At 46.2% G+C, this 14,539-nt stretch overlaps 1 long non-coding RNA gene and 1 other non-coding gene across 2 annotated transcripts in view; both read left to right on the plus strand.

The window, feature by feature from the left end:
- LOC124720403 overlaps positions 1–12,947 on the plus strand; it is a 44,839-nt gene extending 31,892 nt beyond the window's left edge. Inside the window, exon 3 of the long non-coding RNA XR_007006150.1 lies at positions 12,822–12,947. This is a non-coding gene — a long non-coding RNA (uncharacterized LOC124720403). The remainder of the gene's footprint in view (positions 1–12,821) is intronic.
- A 223-nt stretch (positions 12,948–13,170) lies between these two features.
- Positions 13,171–13,245, plus strand: Trnal-caa. Its single transcript has one exon. It is a non-coding gene; the product is annotated as a tRNA-Leu (tRNA).
- Positions 13,246–14,539: the final 1,294 nt, after the last annotated feature.

A 14,539-nucleotide genomic window follows, 5' to 3' on the forward strand; every position in this document is an offset into this window, starting at 1 on the left:
CATAGGCGCACAGGGAACACACACGACACACGTCTCTAAGTCCACGGTGTTGGTGTAAGTTGAGAAAACCGTCCCGAAACACATGTGCTACAAAACGCCACTGTTTCTTGCGCATGTACCCCGACGTCAATATGGGATATGATCACCGTGCACACGTACACAGGCCGCACAACAGGTTCCCATACTCTGGATCAGGTGGTCGAGCAGCTGCTGGGGTATAGCTTCCCATTCTTGCACCAGTGCCTGTCGGAGCTCCCGAAGTGTCGTAGGGGTTTGAAGGCGACCAGCGATACGTTGACCGAGAGCATCCCAGACGTGACAGATGGGGTTTAGATCTGGAGAACAGGCAGGCCACTCCATTCGCCTGATATCTTCTGTTTCAAGGTACTTCTCCACGATGGCAGCTCGGTGGGGCTGTGCGTTATCATCCTTCAGGAGGAAGGTGGGACCCACTGCACCCCTGAATAGGCGGACATACTGGTGCAAAATGACGTCCCGATACACCTGACCTGTTACAGTTCCTGTGTCAAAGACATGCAGGGATGTGCGTGCACCAATCATAACCCCACCCCACACCATCAAACCACGACCTCCGTACAGGTGCCTTTCGAGGACATTAGGGGGTCGGTATCTGGTTCCTGGTGCACACCAGATGAAAACCCGGCGAGAATCACTGTTCAGACTATACCTGGACTAGTCTGTGAACATAACGTGGGACCATGTACTGTGTTCTTGACACCGGGCTTTATGGGCTCTCCTGTGACCTGGGGTAGGTGGAATGCACCTTGCAGTTCTCCAGGCGAATAAAGCGTATCTGTTCAGTCGTCTGTAGACTGTGTGTCTGGAGACAACTGTTCCAGTGGCTGCTGTAAGGTCCCGAGCGAGGCTACCTGCAGTACTCCGTGGCCGTCTGCGGGCACTGATGGTGAGATATCGGTCTTCTCGTGGTGTTGTACACTGCGGACGTCCCGTACTGTAGCGCCTGGACACGATTCCTGTCTGCTGGAATCGTTGCCGTAATCTTGAGATCGCACTTTGTGGCACACGGAGGGCCCGTGCTACGACCTGCTGCGTGTGACCAGCCTCAAGTCGACCTAGTATTCTACCCCTCATAATGTCATCAATATGTGTTCTTTGAGCTATTTTCAACACACAGTCACCATTAGCACGTCTGCACACTTACTCGCTGCACCGTACTCTGACAGCACCGACACACCTGTGCGTATGTGGACTGCTGCCAGCGCCACCGTGCGACGACCTCAGGTCAGATGCACCGCATGGTCATAGCCCGAGCTGATTTAAACCCGCAAACCGCCCACCAGAGCGTCGTTTCACCACATGTCAGCATTAGCCTTAATTTATTAGGATGGGTGTATTTAAAATAGAAATAAAAAAGCCATTAATCTAGCAGAAGTAGGAAAAAATGCACTCGACGAAATTGGGTACACCGTAAGGCATGAAGCCTAGAGTTGTAGCGATTTGATTGTCAAAGGGCACTGAAGGAAAGACCTACTACCCTGGCACGAACCTCGTCCCCCTACAGAAAACGACTCGGTCCGAGAAACGTGTGTCGTTGCCTAGGGCTGAAAAGAGGTCATCAGTGTTCGCGCAGGTTTCACTTCTGGTCCGCGCCACTATAGAAGGGTTAAAGAACGAATAATTCTTATGTAAAATTTGCATTGCGTGGAAATAAAGTGTTGTTACATTGTTGTTGTTGTGGTCTTCAGTCTACAGACTGGTTTGATGCAGCTCTCCATGCTACCCTATCCTGTACATGCTCCTTCATCTCCCAGTACCTACTGCAGCCTACATCCTTCTGAATCTGCTTAATGTATTCATCTCTCGGTCTCCCTCTGCGATTTTTACCCTCCACGCAGCCCTCCAATACTAAATTGGTGATCCCTTGATACCTCAAAATATGCCCCACCACCCGATCCCTTCTTCTAGTCAAGTTGTTCCACAAATTTCTCTTCAATTCTATTCAATACTTCCTCATTAGTTATGTGATCTACCCATCTAATCTTCAGCATTCTTCTGTAGCACCACACTTCGAAAGCTTCTATTCTCTTCTTGTCCAAACTATTGATCGACCATGTTTCACTTCCATACAAAGCTACACTCCATACAAATACTTTCAGAAACGACTTCCTGACACTTAAATCTATACTCGATGTTATCAAATTTCTCTTCTTCAGAAACGCTTTCCTTGCCATTGCCAGTCTACATTTTATATCGTCTCTACTTCAACCATCATCAGTTATTTTGCTCCCCAAATAGCAGAACTCATTTACTACTTTAAGTGTCTCATTTCCTAATCCAATTCCCTCAGCATCACCCGACTTAATTCGACTACATTCCATTATCCTCGTTTTGCTTTTGTTGATGTTCATCCCTCACTGCTTGCTCAATATACAGATTGAATAACATCGGGGAGAGGCTACAACCCTGTCTCACTCCCTTCCCAACCACTGCTTCCCTTTCGTGCCCCTCGACTCTTATAACTGCCATCTGGTTTCTGTACAAATTGCAAATAGCCTTTCGCTCCCTGTAGTTTACTCCTGCCACCTTGAGAATTTGAAAGAGAGTATTCCAGTCAACATTTTCAAAAGCTTTCTCTAAGTCTACAAATGCTAGAAACGTAGGTTTGCCTTTCCTTAATCTGTTTTCTAAGATACGTCGTAAGGTCAGTATTGCCTCACGTGTTCCAACATTTCTACGGAATCCAAACTGATCTTCCCCGAGGTCGGCTTCTAGCAGTTTTTCCATTCGTTTGTAAAGAATACGCGTTTGTATTTTGCAGCTGTCACTTATTAAACTGATAGTTCCGTAATTCTCACATCTGTTAACACCTGCTTTCTTTGGGATTGGAATTATTATATTCTTCTTGAAGTCTGAGGGTATTTCGCCTGTCTCATACATCTTGCTCACCAGATGGTAGAGTTTTGTCAGGACTGGCTCTCCCAAGGCCGTCAGTAGTTCTAATGGAATGTTGTCTACTCCGGGGGCCTTGTTTCGGCTCCGGTCATTCAGTGCTCTGTCAAACTCTTCACGCAGTATCATATGTCCCATTTCATCTTCATCTGCATCCTCTTCCATTTCTATAATATTGTCCTCAAGTACATCGCCCTTGTATAGACCCTCTATATACTCCTTCCACCTTTCTGCTTTCCCTTCTTTGCTTAGAATTGGGTTTCCATCTGAGCTCTTGATATTCATACAAGTGGCTCTCTTTTCTCCAAAGGTCTCTTTAATTTTCCTGTAGGCAGTATCTATCTTACCCCTAGTGAGATAAGCCTCTACATCCTTACATTTGTCCTCTAGCCATCCCTGCTTAGCCATTTTGCACTTCCTCTCGATCTCATTTTTGAGATGTCTGTATTCCTTTTTGCCTGCTTCATTTACTGCATTTTTATATTTTCTCCTTTCATCAATTAAATTCAATATTTCTTCTGTTACCCAAGGATTTCTACTAGCCCTCGTCTTTTTACCTACTTGATCCTCTGCTGCCTTCACTACTTCATCCCTCAGAGCTATCCATTCTTCTTCTACTGTATTTCTTTCCCCCATTCCTGTCAATTGTTCCATTATGCTCTCCCTGAAACTCTGTACAACCTCTGGTTTAGTCAGTTTATCCAGGTCCCATCTCCTTAAATTCCCTTCTTTTTGCAGTTTCTTCAGTTTTAATCTACAGTTCATAAGTAATAGATTGTGGTCAGAGTCTACATCTGCCCCCGGAAATGTCGTACAATTTAAAACCTGGTTCCTAAATCTCTGTCTTAAATCTATCCGATACCTACTAGTATCTCCAGGATTCTTCCATGTATACAACCTCCTTTTATGATTCTTGAACCAAGTGTTAGCTATGATTAAGTTGTGCTCTGTGCAAAATTCTACCAGGCGGCTTCCTCTTTCATTTCTTAGCCCCAATCCATATTCATCTACTACGTTCCATTCTCTCCCTTTTCCTACTCTCGAATTCCAGTCACCCATGACTATTAAATTTTAGTTTCCCTTCACTATCTGAATAATTTCTTTTGTCTCATCATACATTTCATCAATTTCTTCATCCTCTGCAGAGCTAGTTGGCATATAAACTTGTACTACTGTAGTAGGTGTGGGCTTTGTGTCTATCTTGGCCACAATAATGCGTTCACTATGCTGTTTGTAGTAGCTAACCCGCACTCCTATTTTTTTATTCATTATTAAACCTACTCCTGCATTACCCCTATTTGATTTTGTATTTATAACCCTGTATTCACCTGACCAAAAGTCTTGTTCCTCCTGCCACCCAACTTCACTAATTCCCACTATATCTAACTTTAACCTATCCATTTCCCTTTTTAAATTTTCTAACCTACCTGCCCGATTAAGGGATCTGACATTCCACGCTCCGATCCGTAGAACGCCAGTTTTCTTTCTCCTGATATCGATGTCCTCTTGCGTAGTCCCCGCCAGGAGATCCGAATGGGGGACTATTTTACCTCCGGAATATTTTACCCAAGAGGACGCCATCATCATTTAATCATACAGTAAAGCTGCATGCCCTCGGGAAAAATTACGGCCGTAGTTTCCCCTTGCTTTCAGCCGTTCGCAGTACCAGCACAGCAAGGCCGTTTTGGATAGTGTTACAAGGCCAGATCAGTCAATCATCCAGACTGTTGCCCCTGCAACTACTGAAAAGGCTGCTGCCCCTCTTCAGGAACCACACGTTTGTCTGGCCTCTCAACAGATACCCCTCCGTTGTGGTTGCACCTACGGTACGGCCATCTGTATCGCTGAGGCACGCAAGCCTCCCCACCAACGGCAAGGTCCATGGTTCATTGGGGGGGGGGGGGGGGGGCGGAGAGATAATTGCCATACTCAGTCAGTAAACAACATGTATCACGAAGGGCACACAATGGAGTTTAATATATTAGAATGGCACATCAACTCCGCTAAGACCAAGAATGTGCATAATGAAGGCTGAACAATTTTACCAATGTAAGAAATAAAATAGTACTAGAATAAAATTAACTGAAATGCTTTGAAGGAAATGTTTATGAGAAGAACACGACGGGTCCGCAAGGGAGGAGGCAACACAGTACTTAACTCGGGCGCACCAAAACAAACAACGGACACCAGGCCGCGCCAACAACGGACACGTAAGGCACGCAACTACTCTCTCCGTTGCGGTTGCGCGCGTTCCACCCAAGTAATAGCTACCTGAAACATTTTAATACTTGGAACAGTACACCAGTGATCAGCAAATTAAATGAAAACAATAACATGACATAAAAATACAATAGTTTAAGAACATCACATCATATGAGCTCAAGGTCTTTCGGCAATTAACAGATCACGAAACAGGTAAACGGGCATGTGCCACTATTAAATCTTCGGTAATTACACTACTAGATTTCTCAGTACCCAAGTTGCAATTAACGCAACAAGAATTAAGTCACTTAAGTGATAATGTTGCTTTAAAATAATAATAAAATCATTTCATACAGCAGAGGACCAAGAATGGCCCGATCAGTACTCCCCTGTGAAGCGGTTCACACAGGCGGTACTCCACGGCTCCGAGCGCACAGCCCCACACAAAATGCAACACAACCACAACCACAACGGCCCGGCGTACTACCAGAACCACCAGGCGGTCAACCAAAATCTCTTTACTTCTGCCTAGGAGACGAGGTACTGGCAGAAGTAAACCTGTGAGTACAGGGCGTGAGTCGTGCTTGGGTAGCTCAGTTGGTAGAGCACTTGCCCGCGAAAGGCAAAGGTCCCGAGTTCGAGTCTCGGTCGGGCACACAGTTTTAATCTGCCAGGAAGTTTCATATCAGCGCACACTCCGCTGCAGAGTGAAAATCTCATTCTGGTCACAGAGATTTCAGTGGACATTCATGCAGATTCCCCTTCCTGGCTCACAACCTAGTCACTTGTCTTGCCACATAAACTGGATTTACTTGTAATCAATTTAAGCAATCTTACACTTAAATTATCACAGTTTAGACTTCTGTGTAACTTAATTTTTGATTTCTCTAATATAGTCTTCTAGCTTTTGTGATATATTAACATTGTTTTCTGGTTTTTGTAATCTACTGCCCCAAATAAAATCTTGTATAGAGGAATGTTCATGTATAACCTTCAGCTATCTGAATATTTCTGTAATTTCATTTGTGTTGGGGATAATTTTGGTATCAATTATAATTAACAGCATGCAAGATATAATTGTACTGCTATATGTTAATATTCATATTGTATTATTATTCACGTGTAATTTGAAACCTTATTTATAATGTCACGTAGAGGAATCTAGTTACGTTCAATCTACAGGCACATGCATAGCCTCCACACTCAGGAATTGCATGTGAGAGTATCAAACACTTATTTCCTTTTATTCTAAGTATAACTATATTCTTTTTATTAATTATATTAACTTTGGTAACCAATTATCCCTAACAATTGATGATTTGTATATTATCTTATACTTAAATTCAATTTTAAATTTTGAATAGAGGAATCCTATTATGTTTAAACATAGCTACCTGAATACTTCCTGCATCTAAGATTGTCTATGCAAGATATTTTAATATTCATTCTGCTATTATGTTTCGTGTGAAATTGTAACATCACTTATAATCTTAACAGGAGAAATCTAGCTCAGTTTAATTTTTGGGGCACATGTATAGCTTTGTACTCTAAAATTGCATCAGGGAGAACTCGGTTCTCTGTAGATACCATATAGTTTAGAATTCTTTTTCTTTGTTTTCCTTTGTGTGTATATTTTTATATCTATTATGTTTTATTTTATACGTAATTAAATTAGTTTTTATTAATTATTTTGCATATAAACGTCAATCACTGTATTAAAGAGTGTACCAACACACAGAGCAACAGCCAGGGCAGAAACATGAGAAAAAGGTCCGCCTCCACGTGGCAGGGACGGTAACGGAATGGGGCCTTGTCAAGCTGACATAACTTGCTAGCAGCCTAACACTGCCTGGCTTGTCACTTGTATTAAGTAGCACACGGCCCACCGTAGTAACCGAGGTAGTGAGCTACTCTGTGTGTTTAAATGAATATAAAAAAAAAACACCTGTTGGCAGCTGATGGTTTCGATTAATTAGGATTTCTTTCCAGAGAAGCTGCACTTCGAAATAATCGAGCACCGTAACAACGTCCACCCAAAAATCCTGTATCATGACCGTGGCATTTCTCCTCTGATTCTCGATAGTACGAAGCGTGCTGCCCTTCTTTGGACTTTGTCGATGTACTCCGTCGTTAATCGTGTGTGGTAAGGGTGCCACACCGCGCACCAGTACTCCAGGGCGTGGTGTGGGCGGCACTGCTGCTGCACTCTGGCGCCCTCTGTGCGTGTGGGCGTGCGCCGCCTCCGCCTCCGCCTCCGCCTCTTCCGGCCGACACACCACTCACCACGCCACAGTCTCTCTCTCTGCTCTGTTTGTTTCGTCCGTATTTGGCAGCGACGTGAGAGTCACTGAATGGGGAAAGGTGGGGGGGGGGGGTCTATGACTTGAATACAGATTTTGTGGTCAAAAGCATCCGGACACCTACCTGAAAATACAAGTTCGTGGCGCCCTTCATCCGTAATGCTGGAATTCAGCATGGTGAGAGTAGGCAACACGAAAAGTGGGCTACGACAAGAGGACAAAATAGCGAAGAAAAGAAAGAGAACTAAAGAAAATGGGAAGAACAGTCAGACTCAACGACATTGTGGAATTGAAATGTTCGTCGAGGTGTGGTTGACAAGAAAATCACGTGTAAATCTTTGGTTTTTCCCGTAATCAACGTTGTTTCCTTATTTTAGTATCATTATCCCATCCAATATGAAAGCTACGTAAACAGAATTTTGTGTCGGTAATAATATACTGCTTGCGTACACATAGAACCACATTATTGAGAAAGTTGTTCGATGTTTTGGGCTGCAGCATGTCGTATGTTCTTAAATTATTAGGAGAAAAATGTGACTTCTGAAAAATGTGACTTCTGAAAAATGCGACTTCTGAAAAATGCGACTTCTGAAAAATGCGACTTCTGAAAAATGCGACTTCTGAAAAATGCGACTTCTGAAAAATGCGACTTCTGAAAAATGCGACTTCTGAAAAATGCGACTTCTGAAAAATGCGACTTCTGAAAAATGCGACTTCTGAAAAATGCGACTTCTGAAAAATGCGACTTCTGAAAAATGCGACTTCTGAAAAATGCGACTTCTGAAAAATGCGACTTCTGAAAAATGCGACTTCTGAAAAATGCGACTTCTGAAAAATGCGACTTCTGAAAAATGCGACTTCTGAAAAACGCGACTTCTGAAAAACGCGACTTCTGAAAAATCATTTCTCAAAAAAATGCACAAAGCAACAAATTGCTAAATGTTTGTGGTCTACTCTTTCAACAAGTTAGTAATGGAAAGAATAAATCTCCTTTTGACCTTTTTCTTTCAGTGATGTGGAAGTACAGTGTACGCAAAGTAAGAATCACACGCAATTCCGTAAGTAACATAAAAAGAAAAGTTCACTCCACTACATATTCCACAGTTTTTAAATTTTTTTCACGCGGAGGTTATTTCAGTAGCTATTAAAGTTTTTCAGTTATTAAATTACAAAATACTAGCGTAAGCTACAGCCTATGAGGCCCAGGTTCCCTTGAGAGAACTGTTCCTGCAATGGATTTTGGAAAGACCGGCTGTGAAAGAGAATTTACTTATCTGTCACACCACCAACAACTATAACCTTGCTACAACTAAGAGCTTTTTTAAGCCATACGGACACAAATTCTGACTCAATTATTTTATTCCTCGTCCTCAGAACCAACGGCATTCTAGACGTCCAATAAGACCTGTGTTACAGATTTCAGATATCTGAAATGCCGATAAGCAATAATTTCTCGAGCGTTAAAAGCCGCCGGCCGGGGTGGCCGAGCGGTTCTAGGCGCTACAGTCTGGAACCGCTTGAACGCTACGACCGCAGATTCGAATCCTGCATCGGGCATGGATGTGTGTGATGTCCTTACGTTATTTAGGTTTCAGTAGTTCCGACTTCTAGGGGACTGATGACCTCACAAGTTAAGTCCCATAGTGATCAGAGCCATTTGAATCATTTTTTTGTTAAAAGCCTCCAGGCCTGCTACAGTATCTACTTGAGCACCACATACACACGTCAAAAACGTTTTGCATTTTCAATAAAGTAAAATAAATCTCTTCTATTGCAAGTTCCTCTTTTTTGTACACATATCCAAAAAAAGTTTTGGATCACCCCAGTTCCCAGAACTCATGAAGATAAAGATTCACTGGATGTTGTATCACAGACACAGTCCCTTTGACTGTTCAGAGGTGTAACTAAACCCGTCCATTTGCGCCTATTAGACGGAGGGGATCCGACAGCTGATCAGTTCCAGTCATTCCACCAGGAAGGAGGTACACGGCTCGTGTTGTCTGTAGTTCAACCACGCCTAGACGGTCAATACCGCGGTTAGATCGCGTCTGCATTGTTACTTTGTGCCAGGAAGGACTCTGAACAAGGGAAGTTTCTAGGCGTCTCGGAGAGATCCAGAGCGATGTTGTTCGAACACGGAGGAGACACAGAGAGACAGGAACTGTCGATGACATGCCTCGCTCAGGCCGCCCGAGGGCTACTACTGCAGTGGATGACCGCTACCTACGGATTATGGCTCGGAGGAACCCTGACAGCAACGCCACCAAGTTAAATAATGCTTTTCGTGCAGCCACAGGACGTCGCGTTACGACTCAAGCTGTGTGCAATAGGCAGCACGATGCGCAACTTCACTCCCGACGCCCACGGCGAGGTCCATCTTTGCAACCACGACACCGTGCTGCGCGGTACAGATTGGCCCAACAACATGCCGAATGAACCGCTCATGATTGGCATCACGTTCTCTTCACCGATGAGCGTCGCGTATGCGTTCAAGCAGACAATCGTCGGAGACGTGTTTGGAGGCAACCCGGTCAGGCTGAACGCCTTAGACAGCGAGGTGGAGGTTCCCTGCTGTTTTGGGGTGGCATTATGTGGGGCCGACGTACGCCGCTGGTGGTCACGGAAGGCGGCGTAACGGCTGTACGATACGTGAAGGCCATCCTCCGACCGATAGTGCAACCGTATCGGCAGCACATTGACGAGGCATTCATGTTCATGGACGACAATTCGCGCCCCCATCGTGCACATCTTGTGGATGACTTCCTTCGGGATAACTACATCGCTCGACTAAAGTGGCCAGCATGTTCTCCAGACATGAATCCCTATCGAACGCGCCTGGGACGGATTGAAAAAGGCTGTTTATGGACGACGTGACCTACCAACCACTCTGAGGGATCTACGCCGAATCGCCGTTGAGGAGTGGGGCAGTCTGGACCAACACTGCCTTGATGAAGTTGTGGATAGTATGCCACGACGAATACAGGCGTCCATCAGTGAAAGAGGCCGAGCTACTGGGTGTTAGAGGTACCGGTGTGTACAGCAGTCTGGACCACCACCTCTGAAGGTCTCGCTGTATGGTGGTACAACATGCAATGTGTGGTTTTCATGAGTAATAAAAAGAGCGGAAATGATGTTTGTGTTGATCTCTAATCCAATTTTCTGTACCGGTGCCGGAGTTCTCGGAACCGAGGTGATGCAAAACTTTCGTGTGTACTACAGCCACAATAACCGAAACATTACGATGTCCATTAGCGGCTGCGTCCGTAAACGTGAAAATCAATACGCATCCGTACAGGCTCCAGACACAACGCATTTAGGAGCATTAGGGAAAGACCAGCCCGTGAGCTCTGGCATGGACAAGTCTTCTTCTCAGATGTTTTTTTTTTATTCCAGTCTTTGATCACAACATGAATTCTTTAGGCGATGACCGATTTCAGTCCGTAATGACTATCCTGGGATCTCTTTTACACCATGTCCTCAAGTGATAATGCCATAATGGCATCGCGACCATGTCGCAGTTGGTGAAATCTTCTTCTTCTTCTTCTAGCGCTTTTGTCCCGCATTTTGCGCAGGGTCGGCACGGTTAAGGACGGATTTGACACGGATAATTGTAGGGGGTGGCCGGATGCCACGGGATGGAGTGAGTGTACACCTGCTGTGTGTCCAGTGTAGGCCATCGAATAGTGTAAACATGTTGAGATGTCTGCGAGTCGTGTAAGTGAGGGCCGGTATTCACCTAGTGGCAGGTGGAAGACTGCCCAAAAGCCACATCCAGGCAGGCCGGCACACCGGCCCTCGTCGGTAATCCGGGCGGAATCGATCCGGGGCCTTCGCTGCTACCCGAGTCCAGGAAGCAGCGCATTAGCGCTCTCGACTAACCTGGCGGGTCCGGCATGAACAAATACACCACTGGCCATTAAAATTGCCACATCAGGAAGAAATGCAGATGATTAACGGGTATTCATTGGACAAATATATTATACTACAACTGACGTGTGATTACATTTTGACGCAATTTGGGTGCATAGATCCTGAGAAATGAGTACGCAGAACAACCACCTTTGGCCGTAACAACGACCTGGATACGCCTGGGCATAGAGTCAGACAGAGCTCGGATGGCGTGTACATGTACAGCTGCCCATGCAGCTTCAACACGATACCACAGTTCATGGAGATTAGTGACTGGCGTATTGTTACAAGCTAGTTACTCGGCCACTGTTGACCAGGCGTTTTCAATTGGTAAGAGATGTGGAGAATGCGCTGGCCAGGGCAGCAGTCGAACATTTTCTGTATCCAGAAAGGCCAGTACAGGACCTGCAACATCCGGTCGTGTATTATCCTGCTGAAATGTAGGGTTTCGCAGGGTTCGAATGAAGGGTAGAGCCACGGGTCGTAACACATCTGAAATGTAAAGTACACTGTTCAAAGTGCCGTCAATGCGAACAAGAGGTGACCGAGACGTGTAACCAATGGTACCCCCATACCATCACGCCGGGTGATGCGTCAGTATGGCGATGACGAATACACGCTTCCAATGTGCGTTCACCGCGATGTCGCCAAACACGGATGCGACCATCTTGATGCTCTAAACAGAACCTGGATTCATCCGAAAGAATGACATTTTGCCATTCGTGCACCCGGGTTGGTCGTCGAGTACACCATCGCAGGCGCTCCTGTCTGTGATGCAGCGTCAAGGGTAACCGCAGCCACGGTCTCCGAGCTGATAGTCCGTGCTGCTGCAAACGTCGTCGAACTGTTCGTGCAGATGGTTGTTGTCTTGCAAACGTCCCCATCTGTTGACTCAGGGATCGAGACGTGGCTGCACGATCCGTTACAGCCCTACGGATAAGATGTCTGTCATCTCGACTGCTAGTGATGCGAGGCCGTTGGGATCCAGCACGGCGTTCCGTATTACCCTCCTGAACCCACCGATTCCATATTCTGCTAACACTCATTGGATCTGGACCGACGCGAGCAGCAATGTCGCGATTCGATAAACCGCAGTCGCGATACGGTACAATCCGACCTTTATCAAAGTCGGAAACGTGATGGTACGCATTTCTCCTCCTTACACGAGGCTTCACAACAACGTTTCACCAGGCAACGCCGGTCAACTGCTGTTTGTGTATGAGAAATCAGTTGGAATCTTTCCTCATGTCAGCACGTTGTAGGTGTCACCACCGGCGCCAACCTTGTGTGAATGCTCTGAAAAGCTAATCATTTGCATATCACAGCACCTTCTTCCTGTCGGTTAAATGTCGCGTCTGTAGCACGTGATCTTCGTGGTGTAGGAATTTTAATGGCCAGTAGTGTAAATAAATCGTTGGCGCTGTAGCGTGGCACCGGCTCGGGCTGCTGGGTAGTGATGGGTTCTCTGGTGGTCCGCAGGTGATGGCGGACGCGTCTCTCGGGAGGTGCAGCCGGCGCAAGCCCGCCGCCCCCTGGCGCAGCCGGCCGCCGCAGGCGGGCGCCGACGACGCAGACGTCGACTGGCCGCTCGGAGACACCGCTTCCAGGCTGCAGGTGAGTGCCCGCCCGCCGGCTGCGACCGACGAACGGACCGAGTCCCTCATTCAAATCACCCCTCTCTGGAATCAAATTTTCACTCTGCAGCGGAGTGTACGCTGATATGAAACTTCCTGGCAGATTAAAACTGTGTGCCCGACCGAGACTCGAACTCGGGACCTTTGCCTTTGGCGGGCAAGTGCTCTGCCAGAATTGAAGCTGTGAGAACGGTGGTTGGGTAGCTCAGTTGGTAGAGCACTTGCCCGCAAAAGGCAAAGGTCCCGAGTTCGAGTCTCGGTCCGGCACACAGTTAATCAGTTGGTAGAGCACTTGCCCGGAAAAGGTAAAGGTCCCGAGTTCGAGTCTCGGTCCGGCACACAGTTAATCTGCCAGGAAGTTTTACCCCTCTCTGGGTGCCCCTCCCCCACACCCCCCACCTTTGCCCTGTGGCCCACCCTGGCTTCTGCCCCTTCCTCATTTTTATTCTCATTATTGTTTTTCATTTCTTGATTTTAATACCTTCTCTTGACTGATCTTTTAACGACTTTTCTGTGCTTCAGCTCTGTTTTTTGTTGTTGTGGTAGTTATACTTAGCTTATCACAATTTGCCTTTCGCCTCCTTCCTTTGGCCACTACTCGTGGTTTGCCACCTAACTGATGAAGAGAGTGACGACCTTACAGTTTTGTCCCCGTTCAGTCCAAACCAACTTATCACGAACTGCAGCGCACAGGGTCTGGAAACCACCACATACACTGACAACGACGAACGCAGCTCATTACCGACTCCACTGACACACGTGGGGGTGTAGCACTCTTCACTGTACTGCGTGTCCAACGACGACTAATGATTTTTCGCAGATGTGAAAGAAACGATCTTTTAAACCAAAAATCTTAAGAGAAAACGCCTTATTCCACATGGTTTCAGAGGAAGAACACATTCCATTTACTTTTGTTTCTGCGCTGGCGGTACAGACGTACAGGGCTATTACAAATGATTGAAGCGATTTCATAAATTCACTGTAGCTCCATTCATTGACACATGGTCACGACACACTACAGGTACGTAGAAAAACTCATAAAGTTTTGTTCGGCTGAAGCCGCACTTCAGGTTTCTGCCGCCAGAGCGCTCGAGAGCGCAGTGAGACAAAATGGCGACAGGAGCCAAGAAAGCGTATGTCGTGCTTGAAATGCACTCACATCAGTCAGTCATAACAGTGCAACGACACTTCAGGACGAAGTTCAACAAAGATCCCCCAACTGCCAACTCCATTCGGCGATGGTATGCGCAGTTTAAAGCTTCTGCATGCCTCTGTAAGGGGAAATCCACGGGTCGGCCTGCAGTGAGCGAAGAAACGGTTGAACGCGTGCGGGCAAGTTTCACGCGTAGCCCGCGGAAGTCGACGAATAAAGCGAGCAGGGAGCTAAACGTACCACAGCCGACGGTTTGGAAAATCTTACGGAAAAGGCTAAAGCAGAAGCCTTACCGTTTACAATTGCTACAAGCCCTGACACCCGATGACAAAGTCAAACGCTTTGAATTTTCGGCGCGGTTGCAACAGCTCATGGAAGACGATGCGTTCGGTGCGAACTTGTTTTCAGTG

The sequence above is a fragment of the Schistocerca piceifrons genome, chromosome 11 (assembly GCF_021461385.2).
Source record: "Schistocerca piceifrons isolate TAMUIC-IGC-003096 chromosome 11, iqSchPice1.1, whole genome shotgun sequence".
In the NCBI taxonomy this organism is placed as follows: domain Eukaryota; kingdom Metazoa; phylum Arthropoda; class Insecta; order Orthoptera; family Acrididae; genus Schistocerca; species Schistocerca piceifrons.